We start from the raw sequence: 21,797 nt of genomic DNA, 5'->3' as shown, positions 1-21,797 counted from the left end.
CTATTGGAATAGGTGAAATAAGCGAAACTTCTAGGACTTTCATGGAGAGCTGATGTGTTAAACATTGCTAATTTTTTGTTTTCAGAGTGAAGAGAACTTATTTCTTTTGAGCTATTGCAGCTTTAACAAATGAGTAAAGTGTACTCCCTTGGAGCAAAATTTAGAGGATATTTCTTTCTATCTGATTTCTCCAGGATTTAGAAACTATCTGTGAGTATTCTTAATTTATGGTAGTATAATTATTTGCATAAGTGCAATAAGAATCAGTCTTCTTTACTAACACGACACCTTCCCAAGGCTAAAATGTCCTGCATTCTTTCAGGAGTCAAAGTTGATTTATAGAGCCAATAAAATTTTCTCAGAAAAATTGGCCTCCTATCCTTTCTACACAGTCCCTGTAGAGGGTTCCTGACCTGTGGTAAGTACAGAACGTCACTTTCTCATAGGTCTAGAAGTCCCAGGTTATCTTGGGACCTTAAAGTGAGGTATTCACAGATATTTGCAGGCATAGATAATCCATATCTGGCCTTCAAGGCTTTTAAAAAGTACTTTTTTTTGGCTGGGAAGGGTGTCTCACGCCTGTAATCCCCGCACTTTTGGAGGCCAAGGTGGGTGGACCACCTGAGGTCAGGAGTTTGAGACCAGACTGACCAATATGGTGAAACCCCATCTCTACTAAAAACAATACAAGCCAGGCGAGGTGACTCATGCCTGTAATCCCAACACTTTGGAAGGCCGAGGTAGGTGGATCAGAAGGTCAGGACTTTAAGACCAGCCCAACCAATATAGCAAAACCCCATCTCTACTAAAAATACAAAAATTAGCCAGGCATGGTGGTAAGTACCTGTAATCCCAGCTATTCAGGACGGCAAGACAGGAGAATCGCTTGAACCTGGGAGGCAGAGGTTACAGTGAGCTGAGATCTCGCCACTACATGCCAGCAGCCTAGGTGACAGAACGAGACTCTATCTCAATAAAAAAAATTAGCCAGGCTTGGTGGTGTGCACCTGTAATTCCAGCTGTTGGGAGGCTGAGACCAGAGAATCGCTTGAAACCAGTAGGCAGAGGATGCAGTGAGCTAAGATCACACCACTGCACTCCAAGCACTCCAGCCTGGGTGACAGAGCAAAACTCCCTCTTAAACAAGCAAACAAACAAAATGTTTAATCTGAAATTCCTTATAGAACAGAGTTTTAACAAAGCCAATGTTGAAAACAGCCTATGTGAAAAATAATTATTCTTGCTGCACTTTATGCAAATAATCAGGCCAAGTATAAAACTAAAGTTTAGTATGCAAGTGAATCAATCCTATCATGACTTGTTTTTAATACAAATAGGGACTGGAGAGAGAAAAATTTTGCTTCAAATAAAAAAATTCTATAGTCCACCTTGTTAGCTGCTCTCAGTTTGTTTTGTTTTGTTTTTCCTGCAGTTGAAATACAGCTTAAATTCTTTGTGGGCTACAAGTCCCCAAACTAATGCTTTGAAATATTTCCTTTTAGAACTGGGGATTGTACTCCTTACCCTCATACTCATTCTTTATCTTATAGTATGCTTTTCCATCAAATGTGGTACTAAAACTACAGATGACAATGCAAACGTCTTTGCCATGCAAGCCTTGAAACCCCAGCCAGGCCTGCATGAGTACGCTCAGACAGTGGCAAAGAAGTTTCACTCCTCTTATCTTGGGGTCAACACCTACCACCACTGTGCCCCTGATCAGCAGGAAGCAGTTAGGGGTCTTCGCCCTTTTTAAAATCTTCTTTAGCCAACACTTTGAGATTAAAGTGTTATAAAACCCACAGGGAGGGATTGAAACTGCCATTGCAAAATTATAACTTAGACAGTGAAAGAGATGTAACCTAACCAACTCCATCTTGCTTCTAATCTCCAAGCTGTCCTTGTTTATTCCTGGGCATAGGCTGAACTAACTTTGGGAGGAACTTAGTTTATAGTTTAAAACAAAGATGGTAACAGCCCTTTCCCAAGACAAACCCCCTTCTTGGGGGCTAGACTCCTTTATAGGACTAACAAATTTAGCCACAAGATTAGGAATTATCATTTAGGAGTCACACAGCTGTAGGCTGTAAGACTCTGACCCTTCCTAAACTGCTCCTAAAATCAGTGCATGAGGCATTTTGCAGACCCTGCACCTGATGGATCAGCTAGCACCACCCAGATTGACAAATTGGCTCATCTGATCTTGTGGTCCTCCAACCAGGAACTGACTCAGTGCAAGAAGGCAATTTCAACTTCTTGTGATTTCATTTCTGTCCTGACCAATTATCACTCCCAGTTTCCTGGCTTTTCATCACACACCAAGTTGTCCTTAAAAACTCTGATCCTCAAATGCTCAGGGAGATGGATTTGAGTAATAAATTCAAATCCGTAATAATATGCTCTCCCCCACCATAAAAAATAAATAAATAAAAACCATGTTAGTAGTCATCCAACATGAGGAAACAAAGAGAGAAAGCAGTAATTGAAGACAGAAGCAAGTCAATGATTAATGATTTATAGGCAAAAAAGAGGAGCCTATCAAGGAAAATAATAAAATTGTCTAGGGCATATAGGCATATGTGATTACAATTAGAATAAATAATGCCAGAGAAGCCAAGAGCAGAAAGGATAGAGTTTTGAGAAGTGCTTGTTCAACAATCAGAAATAAAGAGAGATTCGATAAAATAAAAATTGACAAGACTCCAATGAATTTGACAATTTTAATGCATTATTTTATTTCAGTAAAGAGAATTTTAGTTGAGGTAGGGAAAAGGCAAAAGGCAAATGGCAGTGGGCTGAGCAGTAGGAGAGACATTTCGTTTTCTAAGACAGGAGGAAAGAAAGTAAAGATGAGTGCAGATGTTTATCACAATGAAAATATGCAAATGCAGGCACATGGAAATAATACAACAGCAATATACCTAAGTTCAAGTGAAATAATTACAAGGGAGAACAATGCTTAAGCAAGTTCCCAAACATCATCTTACACAACTGGACTACCCATTGATGTCTGGGAAATGTCTGGTATACCAACCTCAAATACAGCTATAAGTAAAACATTAATTACTTTCTGCTATCATTAGTACAGAATGCTGCAGTGATGAGTCTCCAAGAATTTGAATATTGGGTAAATAAGAGTTAAACTGAGGAACGATCCAAGATGGCCGATCGCTAACAGCTCGGGACTGCAGCTCTCAGTCAAAGCGCAGAGAACTAGAGGACGCCACACTTTCAGACAAATTCTGGTCACTCATGGAGCAGAAGATCCCCAGTGGAGGAGTCACACGGGTCCCCAGCACGACTCCTGAGGCCGGCGCAGCAGCTGAGATGGCGCGGCAGCTCTCAGCACAGAGTAAACGAGACTGGTTCCCCTTCTGACCGAGGTTTGGAGCCCCAGGAAGGCAGAGTCGCCCATTACGGACACAAGAAGGAAGCCAGACAGGAGAATCCTGGGCAGAAAAGCACCATCAGTCTTAACACCACCATTCTGGCCCTGGGAACTAACAACTTAGACATCCACTCAAGAGACCTAATCTGAAAGTTGGTAATATCAAAGATGACAGGAGGATAAATTTACAATAATGGGAAGAAACCAGTGCAAAAAGGCTGAGAATACTCAAAATCAGAACGCCTCTCCCTCTAAAGATGATCACAGTTCCATATCAACAATGGAACAAGGCTTGATGGAGAACGAGCGCATCCCAATGACAGAATCACTCTTCAGGGAATGGATAATAAGAAACTTCTGTGAGTTAAAAGAACATGTTGTAGCCCAACGTAAAGAAACTAGGAACTTTGAAAAAAGGTTTGACGAATTCCTATTGAGAATAGACAACACAGAGAGGAATGTAAGTGAATTAATGGAACTGAAGAATACAATACAGGAACTCTGAGAAGTATGCACAGGTTTAAACACTCAAATTGTTCAAACAGAAGAAAGGATATCAGAGGTCAAAGTCCAACTTAATGAAAGAAAACAAGAAGACAAGATTAGAGATAAAATGGATAAAATAGCCAGTTAACATCAAATGGCAGTAACCCTAAATTTAAATCAACTAAATCCCCCAATCAAAAGATACAGCCAAAACCTAACAGTATATCCAAAGATACACAAAGACTCAAAACAAAGGGTTGGAGAAAAATTTACCAACCAAATGGAGAGCAAAAATAAATAAACAAAAAGCAGGAGTTGCAATTCTCACAATTGATAAAATAGATTTCAAAGCAACAAAGATACAATGGTAAAAGGATCAAAGCAACAATAAGAGATCTTAACACCCAGATACATAAGACCCATAACAAGATTTAGACTCAATGAGACAGAAAATTAATAAGGATATCCAAGATTTGAACTCAGATCCAGAACAAGTAAACTCAATAAATATTTATAGAGCTCTCCATTTTAAATACACAAAATATACATTGTCCACTTTAAATACACAAAATATTGATCAGCCATTATTAATACCCATTTTTAGAATGAAGCAATATTCCTGTTCTCTCTCCCTCTTTTCTTTCTCTATCTTCCTCTCCTTCTAAAAAAAAAAAAAAAAAAAAAAAGATAAAAGGATAAAAAGGAATGAACAAAGTCTCCAAGAAATGTGGGACTATGTGAAAAGACCAAATTTACGTTTAATAGGTGTACCTGAATGCAACGGAGAGAATGAATCCAAGCTGGAAAATACCCTTCAGGAAATTATTCAGGAAAATTTTCCCAAACTAGCAAAGCAGGTCGATATTCAACCCCAGGTAATACAGAGAACACCACAAAGATATTCCTCAAGAAGAGCAACCCCAAGGCACATAATCGTTAGATTCACCAGGGTTGAAACGAAGGAGAAAATACTAAGGGCAGCCAGAGAGAAAGGTCAGGTTACCCACAAAGGCAAGCCTATCAGACTTACAGCAGATCTCTCAGCAGAAACTCTACAAGCCAGAAGAGAGTGGGGGCCAATATTCAACATCCTCAAAGAACAGAACCTTCAGCCCAGAATTTCATATCCAGCCAAACTAAGCTTCACAACTGAAGGAAAAATAAAATCTTTTATGAACAAGCAAGAACTCAGAGAATTTATTACCACCAGGCCTGCTATACAAGAGCTTCTGAAAGAGGCATTACACACAGAAAGAAACAACCAGTATTAGCCTTTCTAAAAATATACCAAAAAGTAAAGAGCAACAACATAAAGAAGAATTTTCATCAACAAATGGATCAAACAGCCAGTTAACATCAAATGGCAGTAACCCTAAATTTAAATAGACTAAATCCCCCAATCAAAAGACACAGCCAAAACCCAACTGCATGTTACATCCAGACCTGTTTCACATGCAAGGATACACAAAGACTCAAATCGAAGGGATGGAGAAAGATTTACCAACCAAATGGAGAGCAAAAATAAATAAATAAATAAATAAATAAAAAGCAGGAGTTGCAATTCTCTTATCGGATAAAATCAATTTTAAAGCAACAAAGATATAGTGGTAAAAGGATCAATGCAACAACAAGAGCTAACGATCCTAACACCCAGATACATAGAGACTTAGATTCAATCAGACAGAAAATTAATAAGGATATCAAGGACTCAAACTCAGATCCGGAACAAGTAAACTTAATAAATATTTATAGAGCTCTCCACTTCAAATACATAAAATATATATTCTTGTCAATACCACATCACACCTACTCATAGGTTTAAATAAAACATTGATTGGCCATTATTAATACCCATTTTTTTTTCAGAATAAAGCAATATTTCCATTCACCCTCCCTCTCTCTCTTCCTCTTTCTTTCTCTCCTTTACTCATTTTTTTTTTCTTTCCTTCTCTCAAAAAAAGAAATCAACTTGTAAACCTCTAGATCCAGGTCGGCAATGTCTCTCTCATTGCTTGAATTCCTTCCTTCCCTTCCCTCCCTTCCTCCCTCCCTCCCCCCTTCCACCCTTCCTTCCTTCCTTCATCCCTTCCTTCCTCCCTCCCTTCCTCCTTCCCTCCCTTCCTGCCTTCCTCCCTTCCAAATAAAAAATAAAAAAATAAGAGTTAAACTATGTGCTTACATACAATCAATTTATAGGCAAAGTTGCTCAAAAGACAGAGTTCTTGCTAAGACAAGTAAGCAAGAGTTGACTGTTTCTTATTGACTATATTAATTAACATAGCTGATGAACAAATGTATCCAGAAAAAGGAGAGGGAGGTGTTAATTGGCCATGGAAGCAGAATCACCCAGGTAAGCCCATCTAAGCACTGAGTGAGTACATTTGTCTTGCTGGCAAGGCTATTCCTGTTGAGAGAACTATGTGAGTCAGATTTCTCTAGAAACAAAAGCAATAGGGTGTGTGTGTGTGTGTGTGTGTGTGTGTGTGTGTGTGTGTGTGTTTGTCTGTGTAGAGAGAAAGATTTGTTGTAAGGTATTGGCCAACACAATTGTGGGGGTTATAACCTCCAAAATCTTCAAAGTAGGCAAGCAGTCTAGAGACTCAGGGAAGAGTTGGAAGGAAGTATTGGAGTCTAAAGGCAGTCTGCTGCCAGGATTCTCTCTTCTTTGAGGCACCTCTGTCTTTTTCTCTTAAAGCCCGCAACTGATTGGAAGAGACTATCACTGATGTCCCCTTAAGGCCCAAGGGCTCTTCAGTTAACTTATGAGGAAAGCTGCCTGGCCCAGGACTCACCCTTTAGGGCAGTGGGCTGGGAAAGGTCCAGAAATGCTGTCTAGGAGTGTAGGCCTAGATTTGGGGGGACCACAAAAGCCTGCTTGTTGCTCTACCCCTTTGTGATTGAGCTGGTATCTAGGGTGCAAGACAAAGTCCCTTTTACTTTTCTTTCCGCTTTTCTCAAACAAAATGAGTCTTTCACTTTAGCCACCGTAGCTGGGAATGTGCTGGGTCACCACTGAAGCCATCATGTCTCAGAGCCCAAGTCACATAGCTCACTCCCTAGTTATCACTGCTGGTTATTCAGGGAGCAAGTGCTCTTTAGTCAGCAGGTGCTGAATCCCACCAGGACTGGGTCTTTCTTTTCGAGACCTCAGGTTCCCTTCTGGCCCAGGGTGTCATCTAGCAATGTCATCCAGGAGATAGAGCTTAGGATGAGGGCCTCACAACTCTGCTCAGTGCCCTATTTCGTTATAACTGAGCTGGTATCCAAGATGCAAGACAAAGTCCTCTTTATTCTTTCTTCTCTTCTCAAGCAGAAGAAAGGAGTTACTTTCTTTGCTATGCTACCTGGGGTTTTGTGGGAAGAAGAGATGCAAGCACTCCCTTAGCCACCCTGGCTGGTGTTCCAGTAGGTTGTATGCCCCCAAGTTCGCTAGATCCAAGCCCAGCTCAGCACTATGACCTGCCTAAGAACTGCAGTCTCCATGACCCAGACTGCCCTTCACATTTATATAGAGTCCCAGAGCACTTTTGCCCACAGTGGCAAGGCTTGCTGGAACTCGGGATCCAACTGCTGGAATGGTCAATTCTCCTCTAGGAAGGACTGTTCTAAATGTCCCCTCCATAGGTGGGCCTCAGCTGAGTTCAGCTCAGTTTTGCTTTCCACTGTGACAGGGCAACATTGAGTTCAATATACTCTCCCTCCCCTAAGAGCACAGAGTCTCTCCTAGCCACAAAACCACTCCCGGGAGAATGGGGAGGGGTGACATCAGTTATTCAAGACTGTTTTTCCTACCCGCTGCAGTGCCTCTTTCAGCAATATGAAGTTAAAACTAAGCATTGATTCCTCCCCGATTTTTGTTTTTTATGAAGGTGCTTTTTTGTGTCGATAGTTGTCAAATTTGGTGTTCCTGTTGGGAAAATGATCAGTAGAAAATTCTATTCGGCCAGTTTGCTCCACCCTTCCTCTAGATTTATTTGAGCTTTCCTCATGGTTTGATTAAGGTTATGTATTTTGGGCAGGAATACTATATAAGTGTCATTTTGTTCTTAGCAGTATTTCTCATCAGGAGGTACTTGATGTCTACTTGTCATAGCAGTATTTCCAGAAATGCTGTCCAGGAGCCTAGGCCTAGATTCAGGGGACCCCAAAAGCCTGCTTGTTTGCATCTTAGCAGTTGCATGGGTTGAAGATCAAATAAAGCATGACAAATAGACATCAAGTGCCTCCTGATAACAAATAGGGTGCAAGACAAAGTCCCCTTTACTTTTCTTTCTGCTTTACTCAAACAGAATGAGTCTTTCACTGTAGCCACCACAGCTGGGAATGTGCTGGATCACCACTGAAGCCAGAATGCCTCAGAGCCTGAGACACATAGCTTACTCTGTAGTTATCACTGCTGGTTATTCAGGGAGCAAGGGCTGTCTGCCAGGTTTCTCCACTATAAAGTTACTAGTTTTCCTTTTGTGATTAATTGGTAAGTTGAGACCCTGTAAGTTTCCTGTTGTGTATGGGATAGTTTAGCATCCAATTGATTACCTGAATCAGTTGTCACCTAATAATAAATTTTTTACTTTTCATTGCAGAGAAATTCAAATAAGCAATATCAGAGACTCCTTGAACTCATAGTATGTCATCTGTCTCTATCAGACAGCTGAGCTGAGAACTCTAGGACTATTCCCAGCAGATCAAAAATGAGAATTACGCTGGAGATTTTATAGGAAGCAAACATTTCGAATTTGGAAGAACCTGCTGCTACTATCAGCTATTAGTGAGAAGAGGTTCACACACTAGTTTAAATCAATTGTTCAAATAGCTGAACTTTACCCAAAAAAAAAAAAACTCGCATAAACCTCTAACTAAGGAATATTCCTGAGGCTAATCAAAGAGAACAGAAGACATACTAAGACCAAGTGTTAGCTTAAGATGTTCTGAGCCTTAACATCTATCAAAAAAGAAAAACAAGGTGACCACAGGACTAGGGCCAGTATGATCCTGACCTAGATTGAGAAGAGGCCCATCTGTGGTTTGTGCTCAGAGAGAAAAAGGGGATGTCTGCAAAGGACTAGGGATCCTATTGGTTCTAGCAGCAGGGGGACCCAGAATTCATCTCAGGCTGCGAGAATCTAGGTTTGCAAATAGTGTTGGGTGTTCTTCACCCTTTCCCTCCATGAGATGGGCAGTAAAGGGCATACCTGCAGGGATCCTTCAAGTCATAACCACTGTGTTAGCACAGCAGGGTGCTGGAAAACAAAAAAGAGGTAGCACAAATAAAAAGAATGTAAGAAATTGTAGGGATAATTAGTACTTGTCATTTTCATTAATTTTTATAATTTCTTAAATTCCCCTTTGCTTATTATAAGGTTTAAATTGTTTTGGTTTAGGTCTGCAGTTAATTAAGCATTCCTTTAAGTTGGAGGCAGTACTGAACAAAAAGGTAAAGGTATTTCAGATATTGATTATAGTCTTTAACAAAAGGGTAGCTCCACATGTGCTCAGGAAAGCCGAAGTAAGCATGGATTTTTTTCTTTTTTTTTTTAAACAGTGTCATGCTCTGTGGCCCAGGCTGTAGTGCAGTGGTGTGATCATGGCTCACTGCAGCCTCAACTTCCTGGGATCAAGTGATCCTCCCACCTCACTACCCAAATAGCTAGGACTACAGATATGTGTGCCACCAGGCCCAGCTAATTTTTTATTTTTTGTAGAGATGGAGTCTCACTTCATTGCCCAAGCTGGTCTTGAACTCCTCAAGCAATCCATTGTTGGAAATAGGTTTATAACATCAGGAAAAATCTACACTGAGACAATGGGTTACTCAGCAAGGCTTGTTTACTTCATGCAGGAAGGGTGCAACTCACTGGCAGTCTTGCCACGAGAGCACACCTGAACACAGGAGACAGGGACATTTATAACTTTCATAACCTGACACAATTGCCCTACTGCTGTGTCTGGTTTCCATTGGCTGGAACGGGACCTCATATTCTATGCTTGAGGCTATTGGCTAAAAACTTGAAAATTTCCTGAATAGAAAAGGGGGAAAGAAGACAAGGAAGAAGAAGAAACTTGTCAGGAGAAGGTCATGGGGATTTCCAAATAAGGAATGGCATGCACCAGGGTTTGGAGCTTGCCCACTTCTGTTCAGACATGTCAGAGCCAGTCAAGGTAGCTGATTTAAGATGTAGCTGATTTAGAGAATATAATTACATGGGTATATATTTATGCTAATAGCAGATGATGGCCATAAAGCAAGAGAGTGTAACTCCTTGTAATATAGTGTAAGATATAAACTTTGAAGAACTTTCCCATCTCTCACATCCACCTTAGCCTCTTAAAGTTCTGGGATTAGGCCAGGCACAGTGGCTCATGCCTGTAATCCCTGCACTTTGGGAGGTCGAGGTGGGTGGATCACGAGGTTAGGAGATTGAGACCATCCTGGCCAACGTGGTGAAATGCTGTCTCAACTAAAAATACAAAAATTAGCTGGGTGTGGTGGTGCATGCCTGTAATCCCAGCTACTCAGGAGGCTGAGGCAGAAGAATCATTTGAACCAGGGTGTCGGAGGTTGCAGTGAGCAGAGAATGTACCACTGCAACTGCACTCCAGCCTGGACAACAGAGTGAGACTCCATCTCAAAAAAAAAAGTGCTGGGATTATAGGCATGAGCCTCTGTGTCTGGCCGAAGCATGGATTTTTTTTTTTTTTGCATTGATATTTTTGAGCACACCCATAAAATGAATTCATAATGCAGTTTAAATGATCATCATATTTAAAAACAACTTGTGGAATAAGGGATAATTACATTCGCTGTGTGTCTAATCTATAATTAGGCCCTATCTAATCCTTAGAAGAATCATGTAATTTTTTTATTTGTGGAAGAGAAAACTAAAGTTCAAAAAAATGCTATGAACATGTGATAAATAAGTTACAGGACTACTGTATAGGCCCAGATCTGATTTCAGAATCCTTTCACAGTGCTATAGTGCTTACACAATACTTTCATACTAAGAAGTACTTGAGAGTAACAAACGAAAAGAAAATGACAGAAAAAAATGATTTGTAAAGTGATTAAAAGATGCTGTTTGTACATCATTAGAATTTGAGTTTGGGTTATAAAAATCTTTGGTCCATGGAAAACATTGTTCAGCATATCATGGCAGCAGTATTGGAGTAGGGCCTGTGGTATCTAGTTATTATTGCTCCAGAAAATCCAGCAGCTTTTCTAGAGCACAGCACTTAAGAGAGAAGAAATCCATTTTATTAAACACTATTAAAGGCATCAAACCTGTATCAACTATGTAAACACAGAAACTAAAGAAGTCTCAAAAAATTAAAATAAGATGTGTTACTGACATGAGATTGTGGATAACTTAACTTTCTTTAAAAAAAAGTCCTTCGTTGCTATTATCTTTGTTTACTGTACAATAAATAAACACCAGGAAGAAAAATATTACCATGAAGTTTGCTTATGGATTGCTCTTTTAGTCTTATTTTAAAAATTATTTTCCTGAGCTTCTGAACTGATGGAATTCTGGAGGAATTTATTCTATTCCTTAGAATTAAATCTTCAGATTCTTACAACACAAGTCCTTTGGTCTATGCTGAGTCAGTAAATTCTGTCTCCCAGGCAACTTTGTGTAAATCAAAGCTGAAGGTCAGACCAAAGTTAATGCATTACATTAAAGTAAAATAGAATTGCTTTGCATTTCAATTTGTTCTATTTGGTTTCCAATGTTTAAATGCTTCTATTGCCATTGTTGGTTATTCTCAATAGTTTGAATCTCTTGTCATTTAAGATCTAAAGAATTTTATGAAAGAAAAATTAAATTTTCAAAAGTTAAATAGTAGTTAAGCAAAATAATCAAGTAATAAATCTGCATCTTCATGAGTAATGAGTGATTAAAATCTAAATAACGAGAAAACATTGCTCACCTATCAAATGAGTAGATTTAGAAAATAATATCCAGGACTGGTCAGATGCAGAGAAATATTTCCTGTTTTGGCTCCACATTCCTAAAGCCCTACACACTCCTAGTTCAGATTCTGATTATCTCCAGTCTGGACAATCTCAGTAACACACTTCTAACTTGTCTGCCTGATTACAGTCTTGTATTTCTTAAATCCTATCTTCACACTGCATCCTGAGATATACAGTATACCTAAAATATAATTTAGCTATTCTACCGCTTTTGTTTGTCAGCCTCTCAGTTTCCGGGGTAGAACGGTTAATGATGTATCTGTAAAGAAATAGCTAAATGCTTGGTTGCAGTTCAATTTTGCCATGATTAGTACAGACAATACAAGTCTCACTAAGTCCAAGATTTGTTGCTCTGAGAGCCATAGGAAGCCAAATTAGAATTACAATATTGCTTAATAAGCATGGAATTAGAACAGGAACATTAGATATAGAATTCAAATGGTTAATGGAATCAGGTTAAAGAAGCTTGTGGCTCTCACCTCCCCAGGACACTTTCATCAGCCTGATCATTCTCTGCCCTGACAATGCTTGAGTGGGTATTAGCAACTTTTCATTTTGGGTTTCAATTTTCTCTACTCCAAATAGAATTTACCTTTTTGTTTATACAGTCTCTCCAAATAAGGCATAATACCTTTGCTTAGGTTTTTACATTTTAAATGTAAATCACATTCTAAACCGGCATTGGCTGGAGTTTAGAGTATTCTCAAATTCTTTAGTTCTGCAATTCTACAAAGTCTCCAAGTCGATTCCTACAAAGTCACAAATTTATACAAATAGTGCTTTGCATAGAGTAGGTACTCAACTATTCCTTAGGTCCCGGGATAACATATGACTTATACACCGTTCCTGGTTTTTTGTTTGTTTGTTTTTAAGCCACTAAGAATAGCTTTCTCTGAAGGCAATCTTATTTTTCTTATTGATACATTCTTGATATGCCTTCCACTGTTGGCACTATTACCGAAAACAGACCATTTAGGAGGCTAGATAAAAATTTTAGGTAATCATTTTGTATTATAAATAATCACTTCCCAATTTTATTTGGCTTTTAAAAAAATGTAGCAGTGAGGATGATCCTAAGCAGATAATTTTAGTTAACTTGTAGAATAATAACCCTCAGTTCATCTCAAAAGGTTTGAGTTAGGGGTATTGAGTTTGAAAGTTGTCATTAAATTGTATGCTACATTTGTATACTCATTGCATTTTTCCACTGCCTGAGAGTGTTCTGAGCCCTGTGATTGGAGCAGCAACTGTTAAGAAATCCTGGTAGCCTTTTGTGTTCTCGGAAATGGCTAACTACAAAATACAACCCTGGCCTCACATGCTCCAAGGTGTCTCCATCCTTCCTCATAACTCCCATATGGCTTTCTTGTTATTCTGCATCTATAAAAGCCCAAGCCTCTCCCTGTTCTTTGAGATGTTTTAATGTTTTTCATTAATAAATGTTTTCCCTATTGTAGTTGCCCAAAAAAAATCATCCCCTGGATTGTCTAGTGTTCTTTGTCTGTCACAAACCAAATCATAATGCTCAGTGCCACTTTAACATAAAGTTGATTGGGTTAAGTGGGTTAATACATGAGTGTATAATACTTTGAATAGTGTCAGACACCTATTATATGTTCAACAATGTATTATACATAACTATATTATCTATAGGTATACAGGTACCTATTATACATATATTAATTATATGTGTATAATTATAATAATTATTATTTTTAATTGTTCTTAGCTCCTAATCAGGAAAAACAGTTCAGAGAATCTACTCATATATATTTTTTATTTGCAGTGCTGCAGTCTGAACTAAATTGACTAGAAAAGGAGGAGCAAGAAAAGGTCAAGCAGGCAACTGGGAGAACAAGGGTAGGAAAAGGAAAAAATACATGGTTTTCTCCTATGCTCCCAATGCTGCTTCCAGACAATAGAGCCAGCACCCTCCCTTCCAGTCTCATCATTTGAAATTTACATCTTCAGTCTAATTTCTTCCACTTCAAAGCATTATAGTTTTTATCTATCAAATACTTCTTTCTTCTTTGATACCTTCATCCTTCAACAGCACATTCTTTCTGTACACCAATATCTTCTACATACTGAGGGAATTTCAGAGCTCCAGTTCCTTTAGTTCGTATTTCTTTCCTTTCTTGACTCTGTAGACCTCCATCTCCATTCCATTAGCCAAGCACCTGCAAAGCCTTTACTTTGATTTCCTCTTTACAGTAACTGACCCCTGGATTATTTAAATCAGAAGTCCTTCTCCTTTAAGATAATCTCTTTTGTACATGCCATATTTCCTGTTTTACCTCACAAAGATTCAGTAGGTAGTTGCCTTCATCATGACTTTAAGTTACTGAACCATTCCCTCTTAGTCAGGTTAACAGTTGCCTCTTTGCTTCCCAACACCTTCTTCAAACTCCAGTGTGTTTGTGATGTGTTCAGCTTCAGAGAAGAGAAACCATAACTAAAAGTGGCTTAAATCAGGCCAACCTGATGGTAGTGAGTTATGAGAATTTATTAACACTGGTGTCACTAAAGTTGGTATATAATCCTCCCACTGCTGAATTGGACTGGATTTTAAGAAGAAAAAATAAATAAGTAAAAATTGAAAAAATAAAGTGGCTCAAATCAAAATTCTCTGAGAATAGGAAATGATTAACAGTAAGCGGAGACACTGATCATTTAATCTTGGGTAGTCGCTTGAGGCACAGATTGTCTCCAGTGCTAAGCAGCTTTGTCCAGCTATCCACATGTAGCATATGAATATGTGTGGTGAGACGTGGAAAAGGGTTGGAAGCACTGGCCTAAAAAAACTAGTTTACTGGCTCATTTTGTTCCCAGACCAAACCGAGGGTCAGGCTGCTTATTCTCACAGCCCAATAACAAGATGCAAATGAACTGGGAGAGAAGAGAGTTTATTTATGTAACTGGTGACAGGGAGAAGGCCTGGAAATTGTCACCAGACCAACTCAAAATTACAAAGCTTTCCAGAGCTTATATACCTTGTAAGCTATATGTCTACATTTAAGTCTGCATTCATATAAAGACATACGTCATTAACTTCTTTAAATCTATAACTAAGATCTGAGTCCTGAAGACACTCCCCTGGAGCCTCAGTAAATTTGCTTAATTTAAATGGGTCTAGGTGCTGGGGCGATTACCCTTAGTTTGTCTCCTGCTGCGTTATGGAGGTTTGAGAGCTCCTTTAGTCCCCAGTAAACTTGTTTGTGGAAGTCTGGGAGTTTCTTTAGACCCCCGATAAAACTTGTTTAATCCTAAATTGGTCCCTCCATGAAGGAATTAAGAAATTCCTTCATTATCGTGTCATGCTCTGAGGCCCAGGAAAGGCCTAGGCAAAACTCTTGGTGGGCTTTTGTTACATTCCAGTCTTTGAATAAGGGCACTGGTCTATCGGCTTTTAATATTTAACTTAACCACTCAGTCAGTACCGAAACAGTTGTTATAGAGGCCTGCCTTAGTGAGACTCGGCCTGCCACAATGTAACACATGTCCCAGAGTAGACAGTTCTAGGCTGATACTTATAATGCCATTGGGCCCTTGTGCACTCTCTACCTTTCTGGTCTGCCATTCTTACCATACCGTCATTTTTCTTTTACTCTTTGCCTCATGGTACCAAATGACATCAGTGCTTCTAGGCCTCAAAACCACAAACCAGGCAAAAAGATGAGAGGGAAAGAAATGGCACCAAATCACATTTGCTTATAATTCATTGACTAGAAACATATCACATGGCCACTGTCATTTCAAGAAAGGCTGAGCAATTGAGTTTTTAGGTTTTACAGACATCCTAATAAAGTAAAGAAAAGGCAGGTGGGAAATGGAGGGAGTGGTATGGGCATTATGGGAGCTGAAATGGTCAATACTGAGTGTCAACTTTATTGGATTGAAGGATGCAAAGTATTGATCCTGGGTGTGTCTGTGAGGGTGTTGCCACCCTCACATTTGAGTCAGTGGGCTGGGAAGGGCAGACCTACCCTTAATCTGGGTGGGCAACAAACCTATCAGCTGGTAGCAGGGCCAGAATAAAACCAGGCAGAAAATTGTGGAAAGGCTAGACTGGCCTAGTCTCCCAGCCTACATCTTTCTCCCATGCTGGATGCTTCCTACCCTTGAACATTGGGCTCCAATGTTCTTCGGCTTTGGGACTCAGACCGGCTCTCCTTGCTCCTCAACTTGCTGACAGCCTCTTGTGGAACGTCGTGATTTTGTGAGTTAATACTACTAAATAAATTCCTCTATATATATATAGAGAGAGAGAGAGAGGAATATATATTATACTAATATATATTCTATTAGTTCTAATATATATAATATATATTTTCTATTAGTTCTGTCCCTCTAGAGAACCTTGACTAACACAGGAGCCAACATATAGAATCTGACACACCACTATTCCAAAATGGCAATATTTAATACAGCCATCTCTAGCAGAAGTTCTATACCCTAGATTCTTCTAACCATGCAATGTGCCTATGGCATCATATCCAACTCTGAATCTACCTCAATGTGTGCTCCCAGCCTCTTACTAAAGAATGAGATGATAATTAAGAAAGACTGAGGTTCATTATTAATTCTCACACTCTAATTGAAATCTGATCCATTTTAAGCTTCCCTTCCACTGACATCCTAAAATAAACTTTATTGTAGTTATTATGCATCTTTCTTTTAAATGCCCATTGCTTTTCATCATAGAAAAAAAACTAATATTAAAGCTGTATTGTGTTATATATGATGCCAAAATCTCCTCTATGCTCTTAATACCAAAATCAAAAACAGAAAGAACAGAAGGGCCATTTCAGGAACCCAGGCAAGTGGTAAAAGCATCAAGATTGGTGTCAGGTCTCCATGTGCAAGCATGGACCCAGAAAGTATGAAGTTCTGCTTGCCTCTCTGCTTGCCCCCCAACCCACCCCCCACACACCCCCTCCCCCACACTTCCCCACACACACCCCAACCCTGCCTGCTTTCACCACTATCCCTGATCGCCCAGCGGAGCTTCCCGCAGACATTAAGCTTCTCTTCCCACCCTGCCATCTTAACTGTTATTATGATAATGTGAATACTCCTCACCCCACCCTGACATTTTAACTACTCTTGCCCTTTACCCCACCTGCCATTGTAACTGAAATTATGGTAATGTATACTCCTTGCCCCATCCCTACCACTATAACTGATCTTATTCCATAACACCCCTGCCTCCTCCCCAAAAGATTTGCCCCAACCTGTAAAACCAACTCCTATCCCACCACCCTTCGCTGACGCCCTTTTCAGCCTCAGCCCACCTGCACTCAGGTGAATAAACAGCCATGTTGCTCACACAAAGCCTGTTTGGAGGGTCTCTTCAGTCAAAGTACTTGTTTTAACAACTAGGTAGAGGGCTATTGTGAGAACTCAAATTGAAAGGGGCTGATCAAGATTGCTGTTATTGTTTGGCAATGATATGGAGAGGTGAGGCAAGGAATTAGGAGGCTTTGAAGTCCAACCAAGTAGAACTATGCCCTACTTGCATTATGCCCTAACCTGGTCTCATTTAAAGCCTTCTGGATCTGCCCCTAAAAGTGTGCCACGGTTATTCTTAAAGTCACAGTACTCTAAATCCACCACATGACAGATTAATTCAACTCTTATCTCCACTGGAGTTGCTCTTAAATTTCTATTTCTTACCTTGGCATTTCACTATATTTCAGTATTACATTTCTAACTACTCACAGAATAACCCCACTCAGATGTGTATCATCTTCCCGGGAACATAATAGTAATAACTGGAGCAAAATGGAAAAGAAAGTCACCTGCACTACCATCCTTATGGGCTCAGTTTCCATTTGTAGGGTGTAAACTATGAAGAACTTATTGCACAAACTCCTAAGGGGAAGAAAGGTGCATGATGATATCTTGAGCTCAAGCTTGAAATGAATCTTGGCACTTTGCTTTAGAAGAGTAAGGAGCTGAAAAAACTGCCATTTCAAAACTGCCAACAGTTTTTTGTTTCACAAAGACATGGAAATAGATCGGAGGCAACTGCCTCCCTTGTTCTGATTAAACCTCTTGGACGTTTTGTTATGTAAATGTACAGCAAAGGCAGAATTAGAAAAAAATGGGATTTTGTTCAATTATGTAAAAGCTTTTTTATTTGGTAGACAAGAGTTGCATTTCCACAGATTTAGTTGCCTTGAGGGAATGTCTCTCCTGAGATTAAGACTCCTGTAAACCTGAAAATGGTTTCCTTTCTTGGGAGATGTGAGTTGAGGACATTGCTGGTAGCAGATAAGGACCTGGGGACCAGAGGTGGAAGGAACTGCTTATGTAAGGCACATTCTGTGCCCTGGGCATGAGCAATGCTGCTTTCAGCTCCAGATGGTGAAGCGTGATACAGAGTTGAAGAGGCAGCCTCCTCTGTCTAGAATCTTTAATAGACTAACAATAAGGAGTGTCAGGTTTTAGAACCTCAGACCTGGAAACAGCATTTAGAGCATTCTCTCTCTCTCTCTCTCTCTCTCTCTCTCTCTCTCTCTCTCTCTCTCTCTCTCTGTCTCCCATTGTCTCTCTCTCTCTCTCTCTCATTGTCTCTCTCTCTCCCATTGACTCCACCTTCTCTCACTCCTTTGATCTGTATTCTCTCTGGTGTTTTGTTATCTCCTACTGCAAACAGGCATTCTCCAGAAGAACAAGAAATAACACTATTGGCATCTATTTTCATAAATATCTAACTCTGGTATTCAAAAGCAAGGGCTTCCTCACTAGTTCCATTTACAAGGTAAAATAGTGTGCCTTAGGTCACATGACCTACTTCCCCAGAGAAAAAGGTATTCTCATTGACCTGGTCTGAGCCTTGCACCCAAGGAGATAACCTTTGCCACTAGAAGAAGGGATGGGAGTTGACCAGTAATCTGACTAGTGTACTTGGCAACTAAAAACAGTAGCTGGCATTTGCATTATATGAAAAGCTGAGAAAGATTTTATCCCAAGTCTGGGCATATATCCACAGCTTCAGAGCCCTACCTGTGCTGCCTTGTACTCTCAGACAAGCCCTTAAGGAGAGAAAGAGCAGGCATATTGTCCCCTAGCACAATGAAGGGCACACAAATATTTGTGAATGAAGACATGAACAAAAGTACTGAATGCATTGTTCCCTAACGCTGGACCTTCCCCTTCAGCTACTTTGTTGCCTCTACTCTTTCTCTTCATATGATGATGTCACCTACGGCAGAGTAGACAGGTAGGAGCAGTATGGTCTTGCCTGTCCTGAGTCATGGCTCAAAAATAGGAGAAAAGATTTGAGACACATAAATTCGTGTTCAACAATGTGAACTTGAGCCATTTAATCCTTATAAGTCTGTAAATTAGGAATCCAAGTTTTGTGATTTTTAAATGTGTTAGTTGGTATAAGTGTATCAAATTTAAATTGCCTGTAAGTCCGATAAACTTAATATTTATGATTTATATTCAAAGATATCAGAAAAACTAATTTTTTGAAAGAGAGAAAACAGTTTGGTTTTATAACAGTAATATAATTACAGTCATTAAAAATGCCTTACCACAGATTCCTAATTATTATTCAGGACAATACAAATTATGCATTATGATTAAGTATGTGTCAAATTTACTTTTGCAAATTCTATGTGTTTGTGATGCTTAGTTCTGAAATCTTGCCAAGATTTGCATCTGCCCATAGTTGAAAACACAAAACAAAACCCGAAACTGGAGAAAGCATAGGTTAGTATCTCATGAGTACCTCATTGTTGTCTAATGTTACATGTATTTGTTTTACTTTCCCAGCTAGATTGCAAACTTCTTAAGATGTTTTACATTTGTGATGAAATAATTCTAGGTTGAGAATGGATACCAAGACTATTAAGAATTCTTTATAGGGATAAGAAAATACATCCTTCAAACCAGTGCTTCTTGAGCCTGTCAGAACTAACGCCCTCTGTTTAGAAGATTGCTTTGAAGTAACCATTTTATTATCCTGAAATGCAACTCACTATTGGCATGACCAAGAAGCATATAATTTCACCATAAAAGACAGTCCAGTGCCCTGCCTATAATATAAAAAACAAAAAGGAATTTAGTTTAAAAAAAATAATACTTCTTTGTTATAAATTTATAAGCACAGCTAAACAAGAAGACCTATAAACTAGGTAGATACTTCCACCTATTATGATGAATAGTTTGAAATTAAAAAACATAAAAAAAAATCAGCTAAATATTATTGACACTTTTCCTTATATTTGTTTACATTTGAAATCACCATGAAAGGGCAATAAATGATAACTGATCAGAGTAAGTTATAGCAGCAATTCAAATACCAGAGGTAGAGTTGGATGTCAGTGACAGGATTTTCCAAAATGGTGAACAACTCTTGGCAAGGTTTACAAGAAAAAGCTATAATTTCCCCTAGATTTGCCCCATAGAGGCATTCCTAAAAAATTTCAAGCATTCAAAACTCTTCTGAACATACTTTTGTTTGTAGATAAAATGGTATTGGATTCTAGGCTCAGAAAATTATAAATAGGCTTTCCAAGTCATAAATATGCAGTGAGACATCTAAAAGTGGTACAAGACACAGAGCAGTTTTGTGTTTAATGAGGCTGTTTCTCACAGTACAGGATATTTAAAATGCATAGCTCCCAATCACTAAATGCCAGTAGTGCCACCCAATCATTGTGACAAAAAAAAAAACATCTCTCACAAATTCTAAAATACTTTCTAGGAGAGTCCCCTTTGAGAATTACTGCATTAACGTTTGCAATAAGTTTCTACCTACTAAAAGATGGAGAGTAATACCCCTCAGGCTGAGAAATTAGGAGTTCTGTTTATAATGTAAATGGGGTATGTCTTTTGCCAAATTTATGCCTGCAGCAGATTGTTTCCAAAGAGATAAACTTGTACACAATACATTATTGCTAGGCATGTTTGTGTGTGTATGTGTGTGTGTGTGTGAGAGAGAGAAAGAGAGAGAGAGAGAGAGAGAGAGAGAGAGAGCTTATGTTGCTCAAATGAAAAGAAGTCAGGAAGACAAAGCAAGAACTTGAAATTTGTGCAGATTGGTTCCCACTTCACCAAGACTGTAAAGCAGCTAGATTGGGTTTGACCCACACTGATATAATGTAGTAATGTGATCTCACACAAGGCATTTTTCAAGGCTAAATAACCCACATTTGGAAATTGTACTGCCTGCTCCACCACAGAGCTCTCACTTTAAGGAAGCCAAAAAATAAGACTGCGTATCAGAGAGTAGTCTACTGCACCATGTTCCCATTGTTAATTTTCCTGAAAACAGGCCATGATGACAAAGGAAAAGACTTAAAAGGTAGTTCTTAGAAGAGGTGAAAGGAAAATGACTTTCTTCTATGGCAGACAGAAGTTAGGGGACTCGGCTTTGGAAAGGGGCAGCAGGTTTCTGTTGAGACATAAACTGTCTGCAGAATTACAGCAGGAAATGCTGGACAGAAAACAAACATCTGCCATAATATATTTAACCAGGATATCAGAAAAGGAGCTCAGTAGGATATGCCTAGGAAAGGGCTTGAGCCTACTTACTTGGAGAACTGCCAGTTATCTTGTGTTAAATTATCTGTGTTTTATTGAAGTCAAACATTAAAAATTTACAGCCTCGTCTTATCCATTGTTTTGGAGAATTGAGAAAGCGTCAACATGTTGAAAACTTGAGGAGACCCAGCAGATCAGATGAAAAGGCTAACACTCTCATCAAAGAGAGTTTAAAAGCTGGGACCAATAATTCAGACTTTTGTATATTACCTGCCACTTCACAACTGATGGAGCAACAAAGTTTTGGGAGAACTGCTCCATGACGAAGCACTTTCATTAGCTCCTTTCACCTGGAATTTTTAAAGAGCACGCCTGTTACCTTCTCAGCTATCCAGAAGCACAGAAAATCACTTAAGTACATCCTAATACCAATGGATAGTTTTTCCTTTC

Source organism: Callithrix jacchus, chromosome 3 (genome assembly GCF_049354715.1).
Source record: "Callithrix jacchus isolate 240 chromosome 3, calJac240_pri, whole genome shotgun sequence".
Taxonomy (NCBI): Eukaryota; Metazoa; Chordata; class Mammalia; order Primates; family Cebidae; genus Callithrix; species Callithrix jacchus.
The sequence above is the reverse complement of the archived record's forward strand: the minus strand, read 5'-3'. Positions refer to the sequence as shown.